The sequence below is a fragment of the Simochromis diagramma genome, unplaced genomic scaffold (genome assembly GCF_900408965.1).
Source record: "Simochromis diagramma unplaced genomic scaffold, fSimDia1.1 OVJJ01000553.1, whole genome shotgun sequence".
Lineage (NCBI taxonomy): Eukaryota > Metazoa > Chordata > Actinopteri > Cichliformes > Cichlidae > Simochromis > Simochromis diagramma.
The window spans coordinates 3,891,879-3,915,289 of record NW_024387095.1 but is presented as its reverse complement, the minus strand read 5'-3'; the positions used below and the strand labels follow the sequence as shown (position 1 = coordinate 3,915,289).

General features: G+C 39.8%; 1 long non-coding RNA gene across 2 annotated transcripts; it reads left to right on the top strand.

Moving 5' to 3' along the window:
• Positions 1-5,691: 5,691 nt before the first annotated feature.
• Positions 5,692-13,820, top strand: LOC120742922. 2 transcript variants are annotated; one of them, XR_005697991.1, is made up of 4 exons: positions 5,692-5,808; positions 6,263-6,361; positions 9,754-9,794; positions 11,449-13,820. It is a non-coding gene; the product is annotated as an uncharacterized LOC120742922 (long non-coding RNA). The 2 variants fall into 2 exon arrangements; XR_005697990.1 differs by having other exon boundaries at positions 5,692-6,361.
• The last annotated feature ends 9,591 nt before the right edge of the window (positions 13,821-23,411 follow it).

Sequence of the window (23,411 nt, the reverse complement as noted above, 5' to 3'; positions counted from 1 at the left end):
CAGTATTTTCTTGGCTTCCACCACTAACATAATAATGTTTGGTTAACATTCATATTCAAAACAATGACCATCATAAATTTCTTGTAGTCCAGTTGTTAAAACATTAATTTTTTAATACAACAAAAGCAAAAAAACATGAAAAACGCGATAATTGGCTCTGATGCAGTGATTCAGACTCTGAGTCTCAATCTCAAGTTGTAAAATGTAAATATAAAGAGGAGGGATAGTGTGGACAAAGTTTGTTGAAGACTGAGCTGAAAGGCAGAAGAAGAAGAGGAATAAGAAAACAAAGTGAACTAACGCTAGAATTCAAAATCTCACTTTGAGGTTCATGTTAAATTTCTTTCCATTGTGTTACAACTGCTGTCATAATGTTGTATCATATGCAGATTTAAGTGTGCAGGCGCCTTTCCGTCATTGGTGGATCCAGGGGACAGTTCATGCAGATTGGCTAACAACATGGAGACAACGTATTTGATGACGCAGCCTTCGCCGACCGGTGGATTGATCCTCTGCGCAGCTCAGCTACTGTTACTTGCTTGATGTTACTTGCTTTATACTGGAGTATGTAGGGGTGGACTGCCTTTTTGCTTCATTATAGTTTTCTCCTGTTTTTCTTAGTTAGGGAGGTAAGTTGTTATCTTTTGGTTTAACTCTGTTCAGTAGGTAAGTTTGTTAAATCCCCGAGATAGGCTCCCTTTTTGTTTGTTGTTTTGGCATTAGGTCCACCCTGAAGTTGTAATGAGTTCTTCTTTTTGTGTCAAATCACCTTAGGAATCAACTCATTGTAAATAAATCATTATCAAATGCAATCAGTTGTGTGATGTGCTGCTTGTAGTCTGACAAGGATGGATCTCCCTTGTGTTATGGCCTGGCCACTCGCAGATGGGACGTAACAATTGTGAAAGTTTTAAATTTCAGCCAAAACCTTTGCTGACATACTTAAACCACCAGCCTTATATTTAAATAAAGTTATTAGTTGAATAAGACAGCTGTCAAATTTGGCGTAGAATGTCTTGGACATGCTCTGCATGAACATTGTTGATGGTGTAGTACACCTTTACTGAAAAAGAGCAAGTTGACAATACAGCAAAGTGTAAGGGTTACTTCAAGGTTTGACCTGCCAGCATCTTTGCTATGATGACTTCTCTTTGGTTTAACCAGCTCATGTCACTTACCTAACTACTCCTGGCCATTTTCATCAGTTCTAAAATGTTCTTTAACTCCTTCACCTTAAAACTGTAAAAGAAAAAAAAAAATCAAATACTTTAGAATAACACTGTCTATGGTTTAAAAATTTAGCAGTCTGTCTCAGCTACTGTGGAGAACTAAGTCGGTTAGCAAACCAGAAAGTGGCTGTGTTAGCTTATTAGCTGTTAGCTTATTAGCTGTTAGCTGCCACTAAAGGAGAATTGTTTTTTTGAAATTTCACTAAAGTGGTTTGGAAAAAAGAAAAATTTAAAGAACATTTGAATATTTACTGTGATACAAACAATGTTGGCAACGTTCAACAGTGATGAATGCAGAGCCATTAGAGGTGGGTAGATCGATTCAAATATCGAAAGCATTGATAACAACGCTAGTATTGGTATTGGATCAATACTAGTGTGACACATTTGATACTTTGTTTCTATCCTATCCTATCTAAGTTCAGTATGTACCTGAATGAAATATGTGAAATTATTATTTTTTTTTCAAAATGCATAAAAAGCATTTTCATTCAGTGGTCGTTAAAATGTGTTTGCAAATGTCTGATGATTCATGTCATAAATCATGATACACTGCCCTCCCCTACATAAGCTGCCTTTATAGAATAAAAGTATCAGTATCGGTACTGGTATCGTCAATACTGGCCCTATATGTACTTGATTCTATCCATACCAAAATCTGCAGTATTGCACATCACTGAGAGCCACCTATTGTTTCTGGACTTTCAAAGAGTCTTCAGTGGCTAAAAACACAATGAAAACTATTTGTTAAACTTTATGCACGATGTAAGTGCAAAAACTGGTCAACAACTACATTTTGATTTCTAAGAATCTAAATTATATGAGAATAAAGACTTACAGCTTTTATGTTTGGGGTCAAATTGACACAAGGCATCATAACCTTCCAAAGACGATTGCCATGTAATTAAATTGAATAAGTAAAATTCAATGATATTTTTAGGTATTAGGCACTTACTATGCAAAATAGCTGAAGTTGATCGAAAATAATAAGTTGAAGTAACTCAAATGGAAGAAAATGTTAGATGAACTTAAGCTATTTGAATTAAAAAAATCAAAATCAAATCAAAATGTATTTATATAGCACATTTAAAAACAACAATCTCGATCAAAGTGCTTCACAAATTAGGAAATAAATAAGATAAGACAAATTTACCAAACAGCAACACAAGACAAGACAAACTTAGAAGCCAACCAAATGATAGTCAAACTAGGTACGACTGTTTTTTAAAAAGGACGTTTTGGAAGTTTTTTCTTACAAAGCAAGTCATAATATTAGTACAATAATTCACTAAAAAAATCAAAAAGGCATCTATTACACACACACATCATTAAGAGGTCCAGTCCAATGACTTGATGGCTCTTGATGGCTACAGCTCTTTTAATCCTTGTTTAATCCAGTTTAAATAAACTTCATAATTCTTCCATAGTCGGATATTAGCAAGATAGTTAAGACAGTGACACATGGAAATTGACACGATAATGTGAATTTGCTGATGTTGTATGTTTTTAATAAAGACAGACCTGAAGCAAAGACCAGGCTTAGGAGAAACCAGGTGGTCCTTGAATTCAGATGCTGCATGAAAAGACAGAGATTTTTGATGTGCTGTTTTCGCACAAATCCCTACAGGATTAAAACATGATCTGTATACTGTGATGCAGAGACATAGGGTTCCACTACATGGGGTATGCACCTGACCGAGGCCGTGCTGATGAACTGAGTGAGTGCTCACACCTGGGACACACGCTCAGGTGAATTTGGAGAGACTGTCAATCACAATCTCCGTTGCCCCACAGCAGCAATCTGCCAGTTTAAATTTACTGCCCTGTTTAGTTTAAAACCTGATCTTAGTTCTTAGATCTGTCCTATATAAACATGCAACCACCTATTCTACACTCTAATATGCGGACACAGACACACAGGCATGCACAAACCTGCACACACACTCAGATTATCTTGGATGTTTATACAGAACAATTCAAGCACAGATCTGATAAGACTTATCTGATCCGAGAGAACAGCTCATTAAATCAAGTGTAAGAAATTCTCACGCACCTGTGTACTGCGTCGAGAATGTATTTGCTCTTTACTAGAGAAATACTGTAGCATGTTTATCTCTTTGTTTTCCAAATGACATAGCAAACATATTTTTTGTGCCCTTTCACCACCACATTCCTCACCCTGACATTTTGTCTTACACGGGATTCCATTAATTCTCAAATGTCAGTGAAATGGCAACAGTAACAGATTGCACAGTAGCATTAGTTAATTCCAAAAATGAATGAATTTGAAATTAATTTTAATGAATTTAATCTGCTTTATAGTGGCAAAAGATGATAAGATAATTCTGGCATGCTCTGAGGTCTCAGCTCATCTGTAGCACCTGTTTTAGCTACAATGGACAGCAGCTATGAAAGCTCTTGGTGTGACTTTTTATTTGGTTGTTTGTTTGCTTCATGAAACACCAAAAGAAATCCCACGATGAAGGAGCTCAAGCGCTGTCTTGATAATAAGACATTTTTGCCTGCACAACAAAATCTCTTAAAAATACAAGACAGATTAAATATCCTAACATCTGCTCGGTCATCATCTGGGGTTAGGATGGGATGTGCAGTTTTTGCCATATACAGTCATGTGGAAAAGAAAGTTCTCAAAGGACTATATGCTGTCATAAACTAGGTACAGCCCTAGTTAGTTTGTAGAGCCACGTTTTGGTTTTCTGTATGACTTTAGATCTTGTGGAGGAATTTATGGCACACACTTCTCTAGAGTGTTCCTTCAGGTCATTGAGGTTTGTGGGCATTCATCTATGCGCATCTCCCTTTAGATCCCTCAAGAGTATTTCATTTGGGTTGTGTTCTGAATTTTGACTGCGCTGTTGCAACATCTTGCAACATCTTCATTCTTTTCTTTTTCAACCACTGAGGATTTGATCTTTGTCTCGTCGCATGACCAAGTTTCTGCCAAGCTTTAGCCGTTGGACAGATGGCCTCACTTTTGACTCTGTGGTATACAGGGGAGTTCAAATCAATGACTACAAGGCACGCAGGTCTTGTAGCTGCAAAACAGCCCAAATTACCACCCCTTCACCACTGTGCTTGACAGCTGGTATAAAGTGTTTGTGCTGACGTGCTGTGTTTGGATTTTTGCTAAATGTGACATTGTGCTGTATAGCCAGCCCGCTCCTCTTTGTTTTTGTCTGTCCAAAGGACAATGTTCCATAAATTTTGGTCTGTTCAGATGTAACTTTGCACCACAATTTATCTTTGCAATGTTCTTTTGAAACAGAAGAGGCTTTCTCCTGGCAACTCTTTCAAATAAACTGCATGATCCTTGTATTTGTTCGCTAACTACCAAAACTTGGAAGAACATTTAATCATTTAAAAAAAGACATATTCTGATTGCTTAGGGTTAGAGTGAGGGTTAGGGTAGTGTCATCACTGATCACCTTAGGGGGTTAACTGGTTAAATGGTAAATGTCCTGTATTTGTATAGCGCTTTACTTGGGACCCCTAAGGACCCCAGAATGCTTTACACGTTCAGTCATTCACCCATTCACACACACATTCACACACTGGTGATGGCAAGCTACATTGTAGCCACAGCCGCCCTGGGGCGCACTGACATATTCATGGTTAAGTACTCATGAATATTTATTACCATTATTACTTCCGTGTTTAAATACTGCACCTACAAAACCCAAAACTACACCAGATGTAAATTTGACTCTAACGGCTCTAACACCTTGTGCAACAATACACTGCTTTCAGCCCTCATGGATCATTGGAAATCCTGTTTTCAACACAAATAAGTACATATTGATTTCACCACCTACTTAAAATTTTTGCTGCAATCATCAACGTCTATGTTAAACTCAACCACCCTTCATGTTCAAGGGTCCCAATATGTGTCCATATACCATCAGTGCAGGCCTGATGCCGAGCAGAGTCTGTGGGTACATGTTGTTTATGATCCACAGATGGGATGTAGATATTATATTAGTCATTCATCAAACAGTAAATGGTAAATAGTAAGTAGGCTGGTACTGATATAGCAGTTGCAGTTAGGGGGGCCAGGAAGTGAATCACTAACCTTTTAGCAGACTACCCCGTCTACCGCCTGAGCCTCGACATGTGGCCTCATAAAGATACAATAAAATGTAAACAGGATAAAGGTGAAGCAGAATATTTCTTGATGAGTTTGTTGTGAAAACGGTCCGGAACAAAAATACAGTTGAGTGTTTTCAATGTGGAGATTGCACAAACACATTTTTGGCTGGCAGAAGCTTGTTTGAACCTCAGAACTGGTATATGATTGATTGTTCGGAATACTGTATTGTCATGTACTATGCTGTAGTTGCGCCACATGGTCAGATCAGATCTACAGCCCCGCCTCTTTGACGTCACGCGCCTCGCCGAGCGTGCCAGCTCTCTGAACTGACAGAAGATGCCCGCATACGCTGGCATGATATTGTCGCATGCTTGATAATCAAGCAACAACAGAAACGGTGCAGCGATGAGGAGACTGATAGCAGGCAGCCAGCCGCTGTGGTGGAGCTGCTCTACTGAATGTGCAGAAGAGGTGAGAAGAAGAAATGTGATAACATTGTTGTTACATCTCTGGTGCAGATTGCTTGTAAAGTACATAGCTCTGAGGAAAACAGTGGAGCCAAAGTACATTTTTAGCTTTCTTCTTCTTCTTTTTTTTTTGAAGTTACATCTCTAAGTTGGTATCACAGTTGACAATCTCTGATCAAAGGGACACATACCATGAGGAAGTCTGGAATGACAGAGGCATGTTACAAATGATGTATTCGAAAACATTTAAATTCATATGTCATCCAAACTTAATTGTTAATAGAGACAAATATCAATGTTTTATTACATTATGTAAAGTTCTTACAGAATAATGTGAACAAAAAGTTTTGTTGAACTTGAATTTCCAGTCAGATTAGGATTTCATGTGCTTAAAAATGAACTTTTAAGTACAGCTTTACAGATTTACTAACAGTGTATAAACCTTCTAAATCTTGTAGTATTCTTCTAGTATTTATTACTAGACTACTCAACCCCGTCTACCTCCTGAACCACAGCTGCATATCATATGACCTTCTAAAGATGTGAAACATGAAAAGGTAAGCAGCAGTATAAAATCAGAATAATAAAAAAATCTGAATATAAAGTTTTAGTCAGCTTGGCAGCATAATAACATTAGCTCACAGCTAAAGCACCACTGGTCAGTTGAGGTTTGCACCACACAACAAAATGATTCATTTTCCTCCTTATTAACCTGTCCCTGTCCATCAGGGCCATTGAATAATGCTGTAATAATTCCCACCATTCAGCAACTACTTGAATGGAATATGACTCCCACTGACATACATTTTTGAAAGGAATCATTTTACCGTATGAAGTCATGATACAGTAAATCAAGAAGTCATTCATAACTTTATGTGTAGCTGCATATTGCAATAATAATTATCACTCATTGTACACTATTTGGAAACCTATGCAATTACAAATCATGACTTTAGAAATGGGAGAAGATGCAATGTGTTGACAGTATAGTCAAGGCAAATTAAACTCATCAGTGCATCATTTTGAGAGTGGACATAAACTGTGTACTGCAGATTGATGTAATATGAACATAGACCAACCGAGCTGGCAATGCTTTGAATTACCCACGAGAAGCTCACCATATTTATAACATATAGAAAAATGTATTGTGCCAGACCTCATCATTTCTGAATTATGGTATTTTCGGTCCCTTTGCACAGGTGTGTAAAATCAAACACCTAGTAGTGCACTTCAATTGAATTCAGTTGTATTTATATAGCGCCAGTTGTGATGGCATTGTGGGCTAAGAGCCATGCAATACTACAGAAAAGAAACTGAAAAATGCCCAACAATCAGATGACCCCTTATAACCAGGTGTTTTAGCAACAGTGGGAAGGAAAAATTCCTTTTTAACAGGAAGAAACCTCCATCATAACCAGGATCAGGGAGAGGCGGCCATCTGGCAAGACTGGTTGGGAGTGATGGGAGGAGGACAGGACCCTCTGCTGCCTTTATGTTTTCAGTCCAGTCCTTGTACCTCACAATTTGTTCCAATTTCTTTAACAAAATCAATGAAAAATCCCTAACATGCAGTATGTCCTTAGTGAATTTGAAGGAAACTGGAGGACAAAAGACGAAGTGACACGCCTGAAATTTTCTACAGCAGATGAACAGTGTCTAAAAGTCACATCTTTAAGAAACAGAAGTCATACATTGACCTGAGAGATTCATCTGGCTCTTTAGTTCTTCTACTGTTCTCTGAAGTCTCATCACAAATGGTCTCACTGGAAGACTGGCTGACAAGAAGCCATTTTTAACAAAGATAAATAGGGAGAAAAGCCGATGTGTGCTAAAATTACACAAGAACTAGACTAAAGTGTGGCAATCAATGTTAACAGGTCTTATGGAGTGATGAAATTTGATTTTTTTGGTTCAGGTGGATTGACTAATTTATGAATGTAAATGCAGAAGAGTCAGATTCACCAAACACCATCCACATTGCTGTACCATCTGGAAAACATCTGACTGGCAACAGATTCCTTGTGTCCTTTAAGAAGCCTTGAGAATTATTCCTGAAGACTATTTAAAGAAAATACAAGTAAGCTTTCCTGAGAGAGTTCAGGCTGCGTTGAAGAACAAAGGCGGTCATAAAAACTATTGGCGTTCAAGTAGATTTCGGAAATCTGTTTACCTTATACACTATGTGCTCCTATATATATTTCTGCATGCTTGTTTCAATCAATCACTAGACCTGTTTCCTAATGCACAAAAAACCTTTGCACAACACTGTAATCTGTATATCCAAGAGTACGTTCCATGTTTTATCCTTAGTTCTGCCAAAGTGAACATTATGGCACACTCGAGCAAAATAAATGTGCATTTGTGACTTTATGGCATAGTCTCATTTATTGTCAACGTGGCCTGAGGCACAAGTTAGAAGAACTCCATGAGGTGGCTATTTAATCCTCAGTGCCACACCTCACATTAAAAAAAAAAAATAGTGGCACTATAAATAGACTAATCGCTATTATTGAGGACCCAGACTTTCATGTCATCGTCAGTGTTTCTATAAAGTCACTGGGTTTGTTACACCATCGAATCAATTCTCACTGACATCATAGACTGCATTCCTGTGCAAAATCTGACAGCAGTAATGCAATAAATCATCCGGAAAATACACACACACCATATATCAGCACAGGTGCAAAGCAAGAGAATGGGAGGGAGTGGAGAAGGAATGGGTGGGGGCTTTAAGTTAAAACCATAATTACAGGCTTTGTGTTATTTTTAGAGCTGCAGTCAGAGCACTAGCATGTAGAATAAAAACAACAGAAACTTCTGCAGAGCTTAAGACACAGACAAACATGTACTTGTTACCTTGTATCTAAACCCATGTGAGTAATGTCAGACCTGATTCACTTACCCAGGATTACAGGCAAAGACTAAATACTGTAAAAGCAAGGAACTTAAAATTAGCTTTGTTTTTGACTGGAGGGAACCCCCTGTATCTGGTGATCCCTGTGCTATTGATATCTGTCATAACAACATTACACGAGAACCAGTTTTTAATAGCACCTACACACACACACACATAACCACACACACACACACAGAGACCTAACCTCAACTGCTTAACACACACGCGATAATATACTCTCAACAGTGACTCACAGCTATTACCTGACACTATTTACCATTGTGAAACACTAGCTGGGTTACCCTCAGAGTCCCATACTGTCAGTCACTGTTTCCTCATATTTCACACTAATCCTTTTTTCAGACAAACATGAGTGAGCCGCTAATGGCACAAGTATGTTTGGACATGTTGGTTTGAATGACCAGTCTGCATGTGATGAATGATCTGTCACACTCCCTGTACATAAACTATCGCCGTGTACAACTGTTCCTTACAATAACTCAGGTCAGTGTGATAAGATAGGGGCTGATGGGACGACGGAAGTCAGGGACAATCTCAGTCCAGGTAACATGCTCAACCTGTGATTAGAAAAGAAAAAGAAAAAAGAAAAAATGCAAGGCGAGTTATGTAAAATGCTACCTAACCATTGCATAAAGCAGTAAGGTGTATGCTATTGTTGGAGCGAACCCTCACCCACCTTAAAAATGAGAAATACACTTGTCATGTGACGTGTGTAGGTGTAAGGAATGTATTTTTCCATCTGGTAAATTGTGAGCCACTGAGAACAAGCGCAGTGCCATATTCAGGCACAATGATTGAGAAATGAGCATTTAGAGGTAATGGATCGTGTTAAGTTTAAGAAAAACAAACAAACATGCACTTCAGGCCAAAAACCCCTATAGTATTTGTCTTGTGTGGCAGTTACTGTCGTGTGTTTTAGGGTGTGATAAAACCAGAGATGACAGTGATATTGGATTATTTATTCCCCCTCTGAATTGCGAAGTAGACAATGTAGACAAAGACTCAAGTAAAAGAGTTATCTTCTTCTTTTAGGGGTCATCACGGTGGATCATCTGCCTCCATTTTCACCAACGGTGAGCATGTTCGCCTTCACGACATCCATCTTCTCTGTGGTCTTTTATTTTTCTAGGTGTCCCCAGAGACTCATTGTACCTTCAATTTTTTACCAAAAGTACAGGACTTTCTATGAGTGATCAGATTAAGCAGAAATATAGAGATACAAAAAACATTTTCCTGAAGACGAAACAAAGGTAGGTGTTTTACATTGAAAAACTGCTACTGGCTCTAGAAAAGGCAACAGCTGCAGGGACCCGAAACTTTGAAAAGTGACCGGGGCACTGCTGCTGACACCACGCAGTCCACACATCAAAGATGAAATGTATATTGTTTTGTTACCAGCAGCTGCAAATGAATCGGACTTGATATTCAGACTTTGCCGAGACACAGACGGCAAGTTAGCGAAATAAGAAGATGCGGGGTTGTGATTGCAGCAGCAGCAGGCCTCTCAGCCAAAGCTCCTTTCCCTCTCTCACACATGGACCACCTGGGTGATCTGTTTATGGAAGCCATCCCAGCTTCTGGCCCAGAGCACATTCGAGCTATTCATGCCGCTTTTGTTTAAAGAAAGTCAATTTATAGAGTCTACTGCACAGGCAGTATGCAGATTAGAAACAGAGAGACTTGTCCAACCGGGGCAATGCTTTCAATCTGGACATAAGGCAGTTCAGTCCTATAACGTAACCACAAGGACATTACAGGCTTATTTCACTGTTTTGGATTAACATTAGTCCTTTGGTGGATTACATATAAGAGAACTCTCTTAAATCTCCTGAAATCTTACAAAATTATTCCATGATCCTAGAGGAACATTGTGTAAACTTTGATTTTTTTTTTTTTCTTCAATGCCAGTAGGAGGAGCAGGTATTATGCGTATGAGTTTCGTGCGAGGCCAAAGTGTTTCCACAGGTTAATTTGTAGGGAGCAGCTCCGACTGTTATCACGCACTGCAGAGCACTTTGTTTTGCTCCTGCCGTGAAGAGTGTTTTCGAGCTAACCCAAACACGGTCTATAGTAACAGTGATATTATCTACCTGAGAACGCGGGGCCCACCTGCAGGGCTCTGACACAGCGAGAGAGATGTTTTACCTCGTCTGCACGAATGGGCCCCGAGCAGAGGAGGGAGGCAGTGGGATGGGTGGGGGGCAGGGGGTGTGTGGGAGGAACGACACGGAGCGGCGGGGGAGGGAGGCGGTACGGAGGCTTTTACACGCTAACACGCATGATGCTGTTTGGGCAGGTTGAGCCTGCAGACTCGCTGACTTTTCATCAGCTAGTTTTTCTTTGCCTTAACGGCCACACTATAATTAATCAGATGTCTGGGTTGGATAGGCACGCAAGGGCTGGGTTCAAGACCTTTTGTTTGGATAGATGCCTGGTCAGGTGTGTAGCTGTATAAATAGTTACCGTCTGTTTTCTCACAACGCCTTAAAGAGAAAGTTCAATTAGAGTGGTGTGGCAGAGACACAGCTCTCAACATGACCCAGCTTCACAGTGCAGCAATTATGCTTTTCTTCTTTTTTTAGCATAATTGCAGATGGTGGAACTTGACTTTAAGAGAGGTGTGCATCATTCACTGACACATGATTCTATTTTTACTCTCTCTAACCCCTTTGTGAACTGGTAATACTCTCATATCAGCACTTAAACTGGAGTATTTTCCTGTGTTAGACTCTGACTGTGGCACAGCTGAAGGTCAATTCAGTGAGAGGCATCAGGATAGAATCACACTCTGGTTATCATGCAGTTTACCCATAACTGCCCATCCCAGCGGAGAAGCAAGTGCTGCAGTTTCTGATGCTAAACCTCTGTCCCTCCTCACCATCCACCTGGCAGCTAAACCCGTTTCTCTGGCATGAAGTTGGAGGTAACACATCTTAGACTTAATACATCCAAGCCAGACTCATTTACTACTTAAACAAGAGTAAGAGGATTATGCAAAAACAACACCATGAATTCAAAAAGATAAACACTGACCACTAATTAATTGTTTCACCTTCAACATAGCACGGATAAGGCTGTGAACATTTTATCTTTTGTATTGTCATCTACAGAAACATTAAAGAGATTAAATGAAGTAAGAAATGTGATCAGTATTTGGTATTGTATAACACATAACACAAAACTGATGCGTCAGCTAACAAATAATATGGCCATTTATAAAAAAGACTGCAGGCTGGATCTCTGATTATTGATTACGAGCAGATCTTACTGAACTTTTTTAAAGCAATGTGAAATAGTTACACTTCTAAAATACTTGGGTCCTTATAATGGTAGCATGGAGTAATCTATACCTCAGACATCACCTTCCTTTTCAGTAGGATAAATCCACTGTGTTGTTTTTTTTTTTCATTTGATTTGTTGATAGAACAAACACAAGGCAAAGGATTGTTTTTGCAATATAAAATAAATGTCCATCAACATAATCTGCTCTCTACAAAATAATATTGTCACACTTTTATACACATTCTCCTCTTACATTATCAGGTATGTTTAACCACCAGATAAGTTCTGTATCTTGCAGTGAGACTGCTGCTGTTTACTCCCATGGATCAATGTTGGAGCGGACGCAGGATATATTACAAGACCTGGGCCAGCTGGAGGTGATTAGGCTTTTTTGTCAGCAAACTTCCTATCCTTAATAGTATTCATTTACAAATTATCACCAGATCAATATCTAATAGCACATTCTACAAACAGTAACATCTGCACGGGAGCGCAGGTTTCTAATTGCCCTTGCAATGAGCCGTGTACGGAGATTAGGAAAGAAAAAAACCCTCTGCATTTAACATTTGAGTTAATAAAAAAGTATAAGTCCAGAATTTCTTCTCCTCCCATCAAAGGTTAGCCCAAATAGCAGACAGAGTGAAAATCAGACCAAAAGAAAAAAAATCAAAGTTGAAATTGTTAAGAATTTCATTTTATTTAATTTCAAACATAAAAATCTAAATCTATATCTTTATGATGTATGAAAATGACCGATGGCTTTAAACTGTGCTCAGACTACCTCCACAATGGGTTTTTCATTCAGTAATGAATATGTGATTTAGATTCTGATGTTAATTTAAGGGGTTTATCAAAATTATAGCCATTACAGGAATTGCAGCCATATTTGTTCTAAGTCCATGTGTGTCCAGAAACTCAAAGGTAAATGACTAACAAGCAGTTTCGTGGCCAGATGAGGTCTGTTCCTTTATTATGTCCTGACAAATTAGCAGATGTGACACCTGGAGATGATTCCACATGCTGGACTTGCATTTTGCAGCTTTTCACTGGAATCCTCAAAAAGAAGCTTAAAGAAATGTGGATTCAAGTGCAGGAGGCCATCATGAGCTTGAAAAAGCAAAATAAACCTGTCAAAATGATCGTTTTATGAGATGCCAAATCAACAGTCTGGTAAAGTCTTAAAAACAAGGAAAGTGGGCGACAGTAGAATTCTTTCCTTGGTTGATAAGAAACACTGGAGCCATTCCCAGGTACCATAGGACGAGAGGCAAGGAGCACCATGGGCAAGTCGCCAGTCTGTCACGCGGCTAACACAGAGAGACTGAGAACGAGTCGCGATTATGGTCAGAATAACCAGTAAACCTAACCCCACTAACTGCATGTTTTCGGACTGTGGGAATAAGCTGGACATGACCATGACCTCTATCCCCCACATATAAGGCAGCAGTAATATGATGGTGCAGATTAACAATAACATGGACACCATGGTCAACAATGCCCATAATTTGTTATCCAGTTATTCTCTCTTGTCAAGGTTAACATCTTCCTTCACTGTTTATTTATTTTTTGATAGGTGGGAATAATCCAAGTAGCAGCCTTAGGGGAAAATAAAGGCAACATAAAATACCAAAAACCACACTTCCAATAATGACCACTCAACAATTATGACCTCTTTGAATAGTTTTAATTTTTTTAAATACTACACTGCTACTAGGCTTAGATTAGAAGTCTACTTTACTGTTGACCATAATATCCTATTAGAGCGATTAGAACATGCTGTAGGTATTACAGGTACTGCACTGCAGTGGTTTGTATCATATCTATCTAATAGACTCCAATTTGTGCACGTAAATGGAGAGTCCTCTTCACACACTGAGGTTAATTATGGAGTTCCACAGGGTTCAGTGCTAGGACCAATTCTGTTTACATTATACATGCTTCCCTTAGGCAGCATCATTAGAAGACATAGCATACATTTTCACTGCTATGCAGATGACACCCAGCTCTATCTGTCCATGAAGCCAGATAACACACACCAATTAGTTAAACTGCAGGAATGTCTTAAAGACATAAAGACCTGGATGGCCACTAACTTTCTGCTTCTTAATTCAGATAAAACTGAGGTTATTGTACTCGGCCCTGAAAAGCCTAGAAATATGGTATCTAACCAGATTCTTACTCTGGATGGCATTACCTTGGCCTCCAGAAACACTGTGAGGAACCTTGGAGTCATTTTTGACCAGGACATGTCATTCAACGCACATATTAAACAAATATGTAAGACTGCGTTCTTCCATTTGCGCAACATCTCTAAAATTAGAAATATCCTGTCGCAGAGTGACGCTGAAAAACTAGTTCATGCATTTATTACTTCCAGGCTGGACGACTGTAATTCATTATTATCAGGATGTCCAAAAAACTCACTGAAAAGCCTTCAGCTAATCCAAAATGCTGCAGCAAGAGTCCTGACAGGGACTAGAAAGAGAGAGCATATTTCTCCTGTTTTGGCTTAACCTTCATTGGCTTCCTGTTAAATCCAGAATTGAATTCAAAATCCTGCTCCTCACATACAAGGTCTTAAATAATCAGGCCCCATCTTATCTTAATGACCTTGTAGTACCATATCACCCTATTAGAGCACTTCGCTCTCGCTCTGCAGGCCTACTTGTTGTTCCTAGAGTATTTAAAAGTAGAATGGGAGGGAGAGCCTTCAGTTTTCAGGCCCCTCTTCTGTGGAACCAGCTTCCAGTTTGGATTCGGGAGACAGACGCTATCTCTACTTTTAAGATTAGGCTTAAAACTTTCCTTTTTGCTAAAGCATATAGTTAGGGCTGGACCAGGTGACCCTGAATCCTCCCTTAGTTATGCTGCAATAGACATAGGCTGCCGAGGGATTCCCATGATGCATTGAGTTTTTCCTTTCCAGTCACCTTTCTCACTCACTATGTGTTAATAGACCTCTCTGCATTGAATCATATCTGTTATTAACCTCTGTCTCTCTTCCACAGCATGTCTTTTATCCTGTCTTCCTTCTCTCACCCCAACCGGTCGCAGCAGATGGCCGCCCCTCCCTGAGCCTGGTTCTGCCGGAGGTTTCTTCCTGTTAAAAGGGAGTTTTTCCTTCCCACTGTCGCCAAAGTGCTTGCTCATAGGGGGTCATATGATTGTTGGGTTTTTCTCTGTATCTATGAAGCGCCTTGAGGCGACTTTTGTTTTGATTTGGCGCTATATAAATAAAATTGAATTGAATTGAATTGAATTTACTTGATGTCAGGTGTGCTGAAAAGTGAATCTGATAGCTGTATGTTAGCTTTTACTTTTACTAATTCACTGATCCAGTCTCAATTGTGCTGTTGTTGCCTTTTTTTCCCCACACACTGGAATTCAGTACAACTATCCAAAGGTGCCATTTTCTGGATTTTACTCATTTTGAAGAACTAAATTAAAAAAAACTTCTCTCACCAAATACTCTTTTTAAAAAATGTATTAACAATATTTCACCAACTCTACTTGCCTCGGTTGTGCTCAGATAACGTCTGTGATGTTGATGTCACTGCCACAGTTTTTGCAAATTATAATATTAAATAGTAACAATAAATGATTCTTGGTTTCAGACGTTTCAGACATAACGTCTTGCATAATCTATCTGTTTACCATACATTGCATGTTGTCAAGACATCTCATGTTACAATGTAAACCTGCATATTAAATAACACAACCAACGAATTAATTACCTGAAGATGCGTTGACAGGTACTCTATAAAGTACTGAGTTCAGTTGCTGAGGGAAAGAAATTCTAGTGTTTTCTTATCTGTTACTTAGCAATAATTGGTAGAGCTGTATTTTCCAACCCTACAGTTTATCAATACAGCTTGCTAATGGGGTTAGCCATCATTAGCTATTACGCTACCAATGCACATCCAAATGTGGTCACTTCACAACATCAGCATGTTCCTGCTGAATCAAATGTGGAGACAAAACCAGTCAGTGAAGTTATGGTGGCTACATAGATATTTTATGCTCAATGTATACACTAATATGTGAAGAACACAATGGTGACTAATAAGGTCTAGTTGGGAATTCGATACTCTTAAATACAATCCTAAAGTGTTTGAACTGGTCTCACTTTTAGAGGCACCATAAGCACCAAAATAGTGTGGACGCTATTAGCTAGAAGAAGTTTTGAAACTAAAATGTTTTAGCGTGACTTTGCCTTTGTGTGCTCCTTGGAAACACAGACAGATACTGAACCACACCTTGAATTGCTTCTTGGTTCACTGAAAATCAAAGTCTTTCTTAGCATTCAAAGTTGGTTGCATATATAAACTCAGATTAGTATTTTTTTTATTGTATAAAACAGATGGATGACAGCACTGATTTTTAGTATTACGATGTGAATCCCACAAAACACTGGATCCTAAATTTTCCATCATATTAGTTAATAGTGTCTTGTGTTATGTGATGAACATAGTTTTCTTTTGATACTTTTGAAATGTATCTTTTATGGACACAGAGTTCATCACAGTATGTCTGTTTAAACTTAAAATCAACATCTATATATATAAAAAAATATTTAGTGCCAAATTAGTATTAAAACACTTGAATGACAGCTAATCTAACCTGCAAAAAAGTACAGGCTTTTCTTAAAAACTGCATTTTGTATGTTTTCTAACAAATACATAAGACCCTTAAGAAATACTTTTAATAAAAATACAAAGAGATTTGCTGACTAACCAGTAAAAGGTAAAAAGAAAAAAAGAAAAAGACAAATATAGGCTTGGAGTAGTTCGTTTTACAACCCACACGCTAATGTTATCAATCAGCGAGGTGTTTGTTGGGGTTAACTACGGGATAATTCCTTAGTAACTGCTCAAATTCAGCGCCGTGTTTGCAGTTAAAGCCCTCGAGCGAGATGTTCCACCTCTCAATCAGAGAAATAAGAGGGGCGGTTAAGGTTCAGACAGTGCAGAAATAGAGCTGCCGAGCCTCGTGGTAGGTTGAGAGGCAGGCAAAGCATCTCGTGCAAACCACTATGCGTGAGTAGAGTGTTTGGATCCTATTTCAAGTTTAGACAGAAAAAAGCTGAACGGCTGCCAGGTAAACAGAGCAGCACAGGTACTGATTTGGCCCCGTGTTTATGCTTACACCAAACAGCCTACAGCGCAGTTGAATGGAATTAGGTCCTATCAGCTGCAGCGATAAAGCAAGGTGTCTATGGCTGAGATCAATCATTGCTCCTTTTTCTCCCCCACCCCACCATCCCCTACCCTCCAGCTCTCTATAGCCCCCACCATGCCTTCTACCTCAGCTTATGAGGGGACTCTAGCGTGTGAAGAGTTGAAATGGACGATAGCGGCAGATATGGCAGGAGGTATGAAGCCCGTGTGGCCCGCATGGCTGAGGTTCATTGACAGACAAGCCCTAACAGTAACATTTTACCGGCAGGACTAAGAAGTTCACTTTGGTCTGCTGTTCTCTTGAGGGGGTATGTTTTGAATTTTTGGAGATGGCCAACTACCATCTGATATCAGCGTCTACTTACTTACTGGAAGTGTTCTAGTGATGGTGCAGGTTTTGGTTGCAAATTGGTTGCGGTGATGAGCCGGGTCTGTCACATACAGATGTGTGGTCATGAGCTCTCCAGGTCACGTTGTGTTTTAATCCGAACCATGACCTTTTCCTAAACCTAGCCAAGTACTTCTAACTGTTAACTAGCACCGAGTTTTGAAAACAAGGTTTTCTTCTGATTGACAGCTTTATGATTTAAATTGTTTACCATAGCAACACTCTCTGGCTGAGTGGGGTGGCTGTGGCTCAGGAGGTAAAGAAGGGCCTCTAAAAACTAAAAGGTTGGTGGCTTGATCCTAACTGCTCCAACCTGCATGCTCCAGTCCCCAAGCTGCTCTTTGATGCATTGTGTATGTGAAAATTAGTAAGCACTTAGAAAGAAAAGGAGGCTTGTATGCGAATGGGTGACTAAGGTATGTTGAAAACTTATAAGGCTTGTGTAGAAAAGCTGTACATATGAACAAGTGCATTTACCATTCTTCAGATTTATATAAACTATAGGATAAATTATATCATGGGATCAGGTCACAAAAGGAGCTGTTTTGTTAATCTGCTATTAATTTGGGCCGAGCGTTAGAGCAATGATATAATCAAAAATGTATAGATGCTTACCATAAGGTCATCTGAGTTGACCACATGAAATCGCTGAGGTTCTGTAGGGTTCTATATGGACACTTACACCAAGACATGCACTTGGTTGTTTTGCTAGCCAGAGGAACCTGTGAGCCAATCGGTGTCATTTGCACCAATCTGAGGGGAACATCTGGAGCAGGAGGTGGTGAAACAAAGGAGCTGTTTTGCTAATGACACACTTGGACCACCCAAATAAGCACACGGTCTATTTGAAATGACTCTACTATGATGCAAAACATAAAACAAAAGAATAAATAGCAGTTCAGAATTACTGCTCTAAGATATTGTGGGTGTCAAAAATGTGTTCGCATATCAAGACAGTAACTGGGTTGGGTTGGGGGGGTGTTACAGGGGACTGAGTCACATGACTTTGCATGACTTTTAGGTGCTACCAGTGTCAGGCTGCGTTTCACCTGTGCTTCACCTGTGCTTCACCTCTTTCTTTAATTACTTTAATTATACCTTTGTTGGCTCTGTTTATTTATATGTATCTATTTTCTCTCTCTTTCTCTCTCTTGGTCTGGCAAGGGTGTGCACACCTTAGGTAAGAATGCAGAAAAACCCAAAATAGCAACCTGCAGCTGCCAACTGACTCCAAGATATGCTGCTTTTTTCTTTTTCTTTTTTTTATACATATATCTGATTTCATTTATTAATCGCTGACACACATGCTGCACAGATTTATGCACATCAGACCGTGCTTATGAAAACTGTGAGTCACTGCATGTTTTTGTGTCTGTTTATTTGCCTATCAGGTGTCACGGATACATTTTTGATGCTACATGCAGCAGTTCCCGGAGTGCATTCAGTGTGAAAAGTTCCTGGGTTATGTATGAAAACAGCTTCATGGGAACTTTGTTTGTCACTGATAAGTGCTCAGGTGTGCCTCTGATTACATGGGCTGAACGCCCCCCTACCAATTAATCTTCCAAAACACAAAGGTTTGATTTTACAGAAGCACAACAAAGCAGGCAGCAAACGCTTAGAAGGCCACATCGTAGGGTAATTACAGTAATCACCGCTTGAAGAATAAACTAGATGGAACGTATGCGTCTTGCTCTTGCATTTTGCCACAGCACATGCGCAATCTCCCACACCCACACACCTGAGAGGACAAACAGCTGCAGTCAAACAAACACCCCAGTACACACACGCCCCTGAGCTGGTGCCTACCGAGCAGACTGCAGGAATGAGTGGAGCTTATGTGGAATGTCTGATCTTTGAGTTGGCTGTGAAGCTGACACATTGTTGTACCTACCTGTGCGCCCCAGTGAAGCATGTCTACTATCGGCGGCCTCTGTCAGACTATATCTGCTGCGGGGAATCTTGGGAATCTCAGCCACGCAGGGCCTCTTGTTGCCGTTCCTCTCTACCCTGCTCACACACACACATAAAAACACACACACGCACACAACTCACACTTTGTTTATACAAAGACATGGGGGCTGGCCATCCTTCACTCACAGAGAAGAAAGACAACAAAGATGAGATACAGGTAAGAAGTCATCCGAAGACTTGCAGACAAGGGTTAGCGTGTGAGCGCCGACCGCTGCAGAGGTGGGGCTATTTTTGGAGCTGTGAGGGATTCACCCAGTCAATTTACATAACTGGAATGCCACTCGTGTCAGCACTTAAAAGAGTTCTGCTGCTCAAAGAAGACACACTAATTCTCAACAGGTGAGCCAAACCATCAAGTTGCCAATTTTAGAAGAGACTTGTTAACAGGTTATATAAGCATAACGCATCTCTTTAGCCTAACAGGGGGCAGAGTTGACTCTGCTGATATGACAATGCAGTTAAAGCAGTTTAATGCATTAAATATATCATCTTTCATTATGGCCTAAAGGTGAAAGAAGAGCCTGACCTTCTCAAGCGATTTGAAGGTTTGAATTCCACCTTAATCCAAATGTGCAGAGTGAAATGATAATGTGATACCTTATTGATCCCTTTGGGTAAACAGTCTTTCCACTTGTGATTTCAAATTGCCATGTAAAGAATAAAACACGCACAAAAAAACTGAGAACAGGTGTGCTTCCTTTCACACCACATCACTTTGGCACAGGTGTGTGTAGCTGCCTTGGCAGAGTACCTGAAATCGTATACAGCCTCATCTCACTCCTGCAAAGAAAAAGAAAAAAAAAATCATGCAGGCACAACTACCACCAGCGAAGCAGTGTAAAATTCCCTTTGCGCCTCACCGGGTTGTTGTGCAGCGACGGCGTTAATGATAGCGCACATGCCGCTGATTTCCTCAGCTCTGGATTTAGGCTCTCAGCAGTCAGCCTCCTGAGTTTCAGCAAAAAAACAATTTCAGCTCACCAGCTGCTCCCCGAATTCCCGGAGAGAGAAGAAAGCTGTTTCCAGAATGTAAATTTGTATGTGACAACCTTTGGTTTCTCTGATGTTCCTTTCCTGTCACAAAGGACGGCTAAGAACGCACCACATCACAAAGCTCACATCATGAGTTCACTGTATTCAAATGGCCTCCACATTTACTAGATTTCAATCCAGTCGAGCACTTATGGGACGTGATGGAAGGGAAGATTCACATTATGGGTGTTCAGCCAACACATTTACAGCAGCTTTGTGATGCTATCACGTCAATATAGGCTAAAATGTCTGAGGACCATTTTCAGCACCTTTCTGATTCTCTGCCATGAAGAATTAATTTAATTCTGAAGACAAAAGGTGTCTTTAGCAGGGTGTACCTGATAAGTGGCTGGTAGGTGTGGTTACCTAGAGTCCTAATAATCAGATTTGGAGTTGGTATATTTTTTAGATTAACTGTAAACAATAGTCATATTTCTAAGAGTGTACAGCATCTATTTCAGCATTTATTACTTTAATATAAACATGTCCGGTCTGACTTCAATGCTTTGGTTAAAGTGCACTTAGATGAGTTCAAAGTATTAGCAGATTTTCCTCTGAAAGAAATTATCGATCAAGAGAAACCTTTAAAAACGTTCAGTGAAAGTGGGCGAGGAAAAATGTAAAATGTGGCAGAGAGGGTTCTGATAGAAATGACATGGCAACCCATTTAACATTTAGCTGTGAAGATTTGTTTAGAATGCATAATGAAATGTGATTTTTGTGTGCAATATATTGTATTTTTATAGGGCTGTCAGAAAGTTTGGGCTCTCAGATAATCAACAACCAGCACCTCTGAAATGATGCCATGTACAACCCTTACAGGTGCGTAGGAGCCTGCCCTCTTAAAAAGCAGGCAAGTGGACCTTGAATTTGACAAAGAAATGAAACAACAGAAACTGTGTTTTCAAGAAACAAGCTGCCATCGGGCTTGTTATAACACAACTGGAAAAACAGACAGGCTTCAAAGTGCATGTTCATATAGTTGATTTGGATACCTTCCACGTTCTCTCAAACATATATACACAAACAGTTCAGGGTCCTATCGTTAATCACGCTTGTCATGTATACCCAACGTGATAATTATGTGATAACATAAAAACATGTACTGTAGACTCACAAAATGTTCAAGGTGTCAAACACAGATTGGTATCTCAGTGCTCTCTGCTGTCTGGAAGGCAGTAGGTAGTTTATAGTGACCCTATCTTATATTTTTCACTAGGAACTACCAATAGAAACATTTTCAACAGAACTATGTAAACACGCACACATGCATTAGGGTAAATGAAGCTGAACCTGCTCTGTGTTGTTGGGGGCCCCGGAAAGTCCGAGCAGGCACAAAGGAACAGGAGTGCCAGAGTAGACAGTTTAACTGGCCTGAGGCAAGGCTCATAACTCATGTTAACTCCAGCTGCTCTCCGCATCGTCACATGGCGGAGGCGCTGACAGGAAAAGAGATAGTGCCACTAACATATTCGGTTTACAGGTGTCAGGGGCGTCAGTTTACTTAAAACCTGCTCCAGTAGGTTTTAAGTAAGCTCCATTCTGTAACTGATTGACAAGCTCTCGACTGGAGCTGTGATTTATAGCTCAGATATTAACTAGTTATTATATTCTGTCACCAAACCTGTACTGCAACACTGACAAAGTACAACAAAGCCTGATGTTCTTAAATTCTCTTCAAATCCATCTTTGCATAATAATTTATCTACCTCACAAACTTAAACGCTTTGTTTTATGCAATTGTTTTATGTTGTTGAAATAGAATAAAATTTATTTCAACTGTTTGCTTTAGCTTGCCGCACAGCAAGTTAAAGCAGCAAGGCCCAGGTGTCTGAGTGCTCTAATGGAAGTGCACATCTATTTGTACAGATATGCAGTCAGTGCCGCGGTCTCCTTATACTCCTTATACTAAAGGAAATGCTGCGTATAATATAATTATCCAAGAACGTGATGTATTTCCAGTAAATTAGGGTTCTGGAGTTTCGGAGACAGTGGATACCTCGCTCTCGCTCATTTACATCACATGTTCAGACACAGAAGTAAGTGTATTTTTTCTGCTCTTCGCTCAGGTGTTTCCATGCATGCAGGTGCAATGGTTCTCTACTCTGAACTCCCCGTGAACTCGCGGGCAATCTTTGCGAATTTTCTATGAATTCTTTCTGTCTTATCGCGTGTGGCGACTTACACGTCACCCAGTGTGCTTTAATTGGAACTCCTCCAAAATCTATCGCTTTTATTTCAGTTTAGCCTTCGCGTTACTTCCTCGTTCCGCCGGAGCGCCGGCGGATGGGTATGAGAGGTTCAAGTGAAAAGCAGCCAACAGCATTTTTCTCTATCAACTCTCGTGTTACCTTTTTAAATCTGTCTAGGGTTTTTCTGCGCTGTCTCCTTTTTTCCAAGGCATTCAACACTTCAAGAAGGATTTGCTGTTGTGCGTAAAATTGTCAAAGTTTTTTTTATTGATTTCAAAAACGTGTTTAATTTCATAACCTTAATGGGCTGAAGTTATTTTAAAAAGAAGTAAGAGGAAGAAATTATTGTATTATTCGCCTTTACTTTATTGCACTTTGACTGAATCCATAAAAAGCAACTCGTAACTAGAAATAACGAGCTATTCACAGATAGTTGCGTTTGAAGCTAATTGTATTTGTCATACCTGCCCTGCCTCGCCTCACTTATCCTCCCTGTTTTTTGTTTCTTCTTCTTCCCTGGTGTGGCATGGTAACGTCCAATTGTAAACATACATATACTATATTACTTCAGTCGCTTCAATGGATTCGAGTTGGAAACCCCGCCTGTGGGCCGTCCCTTTCCCAGGCGTTATATTATAACAAGAC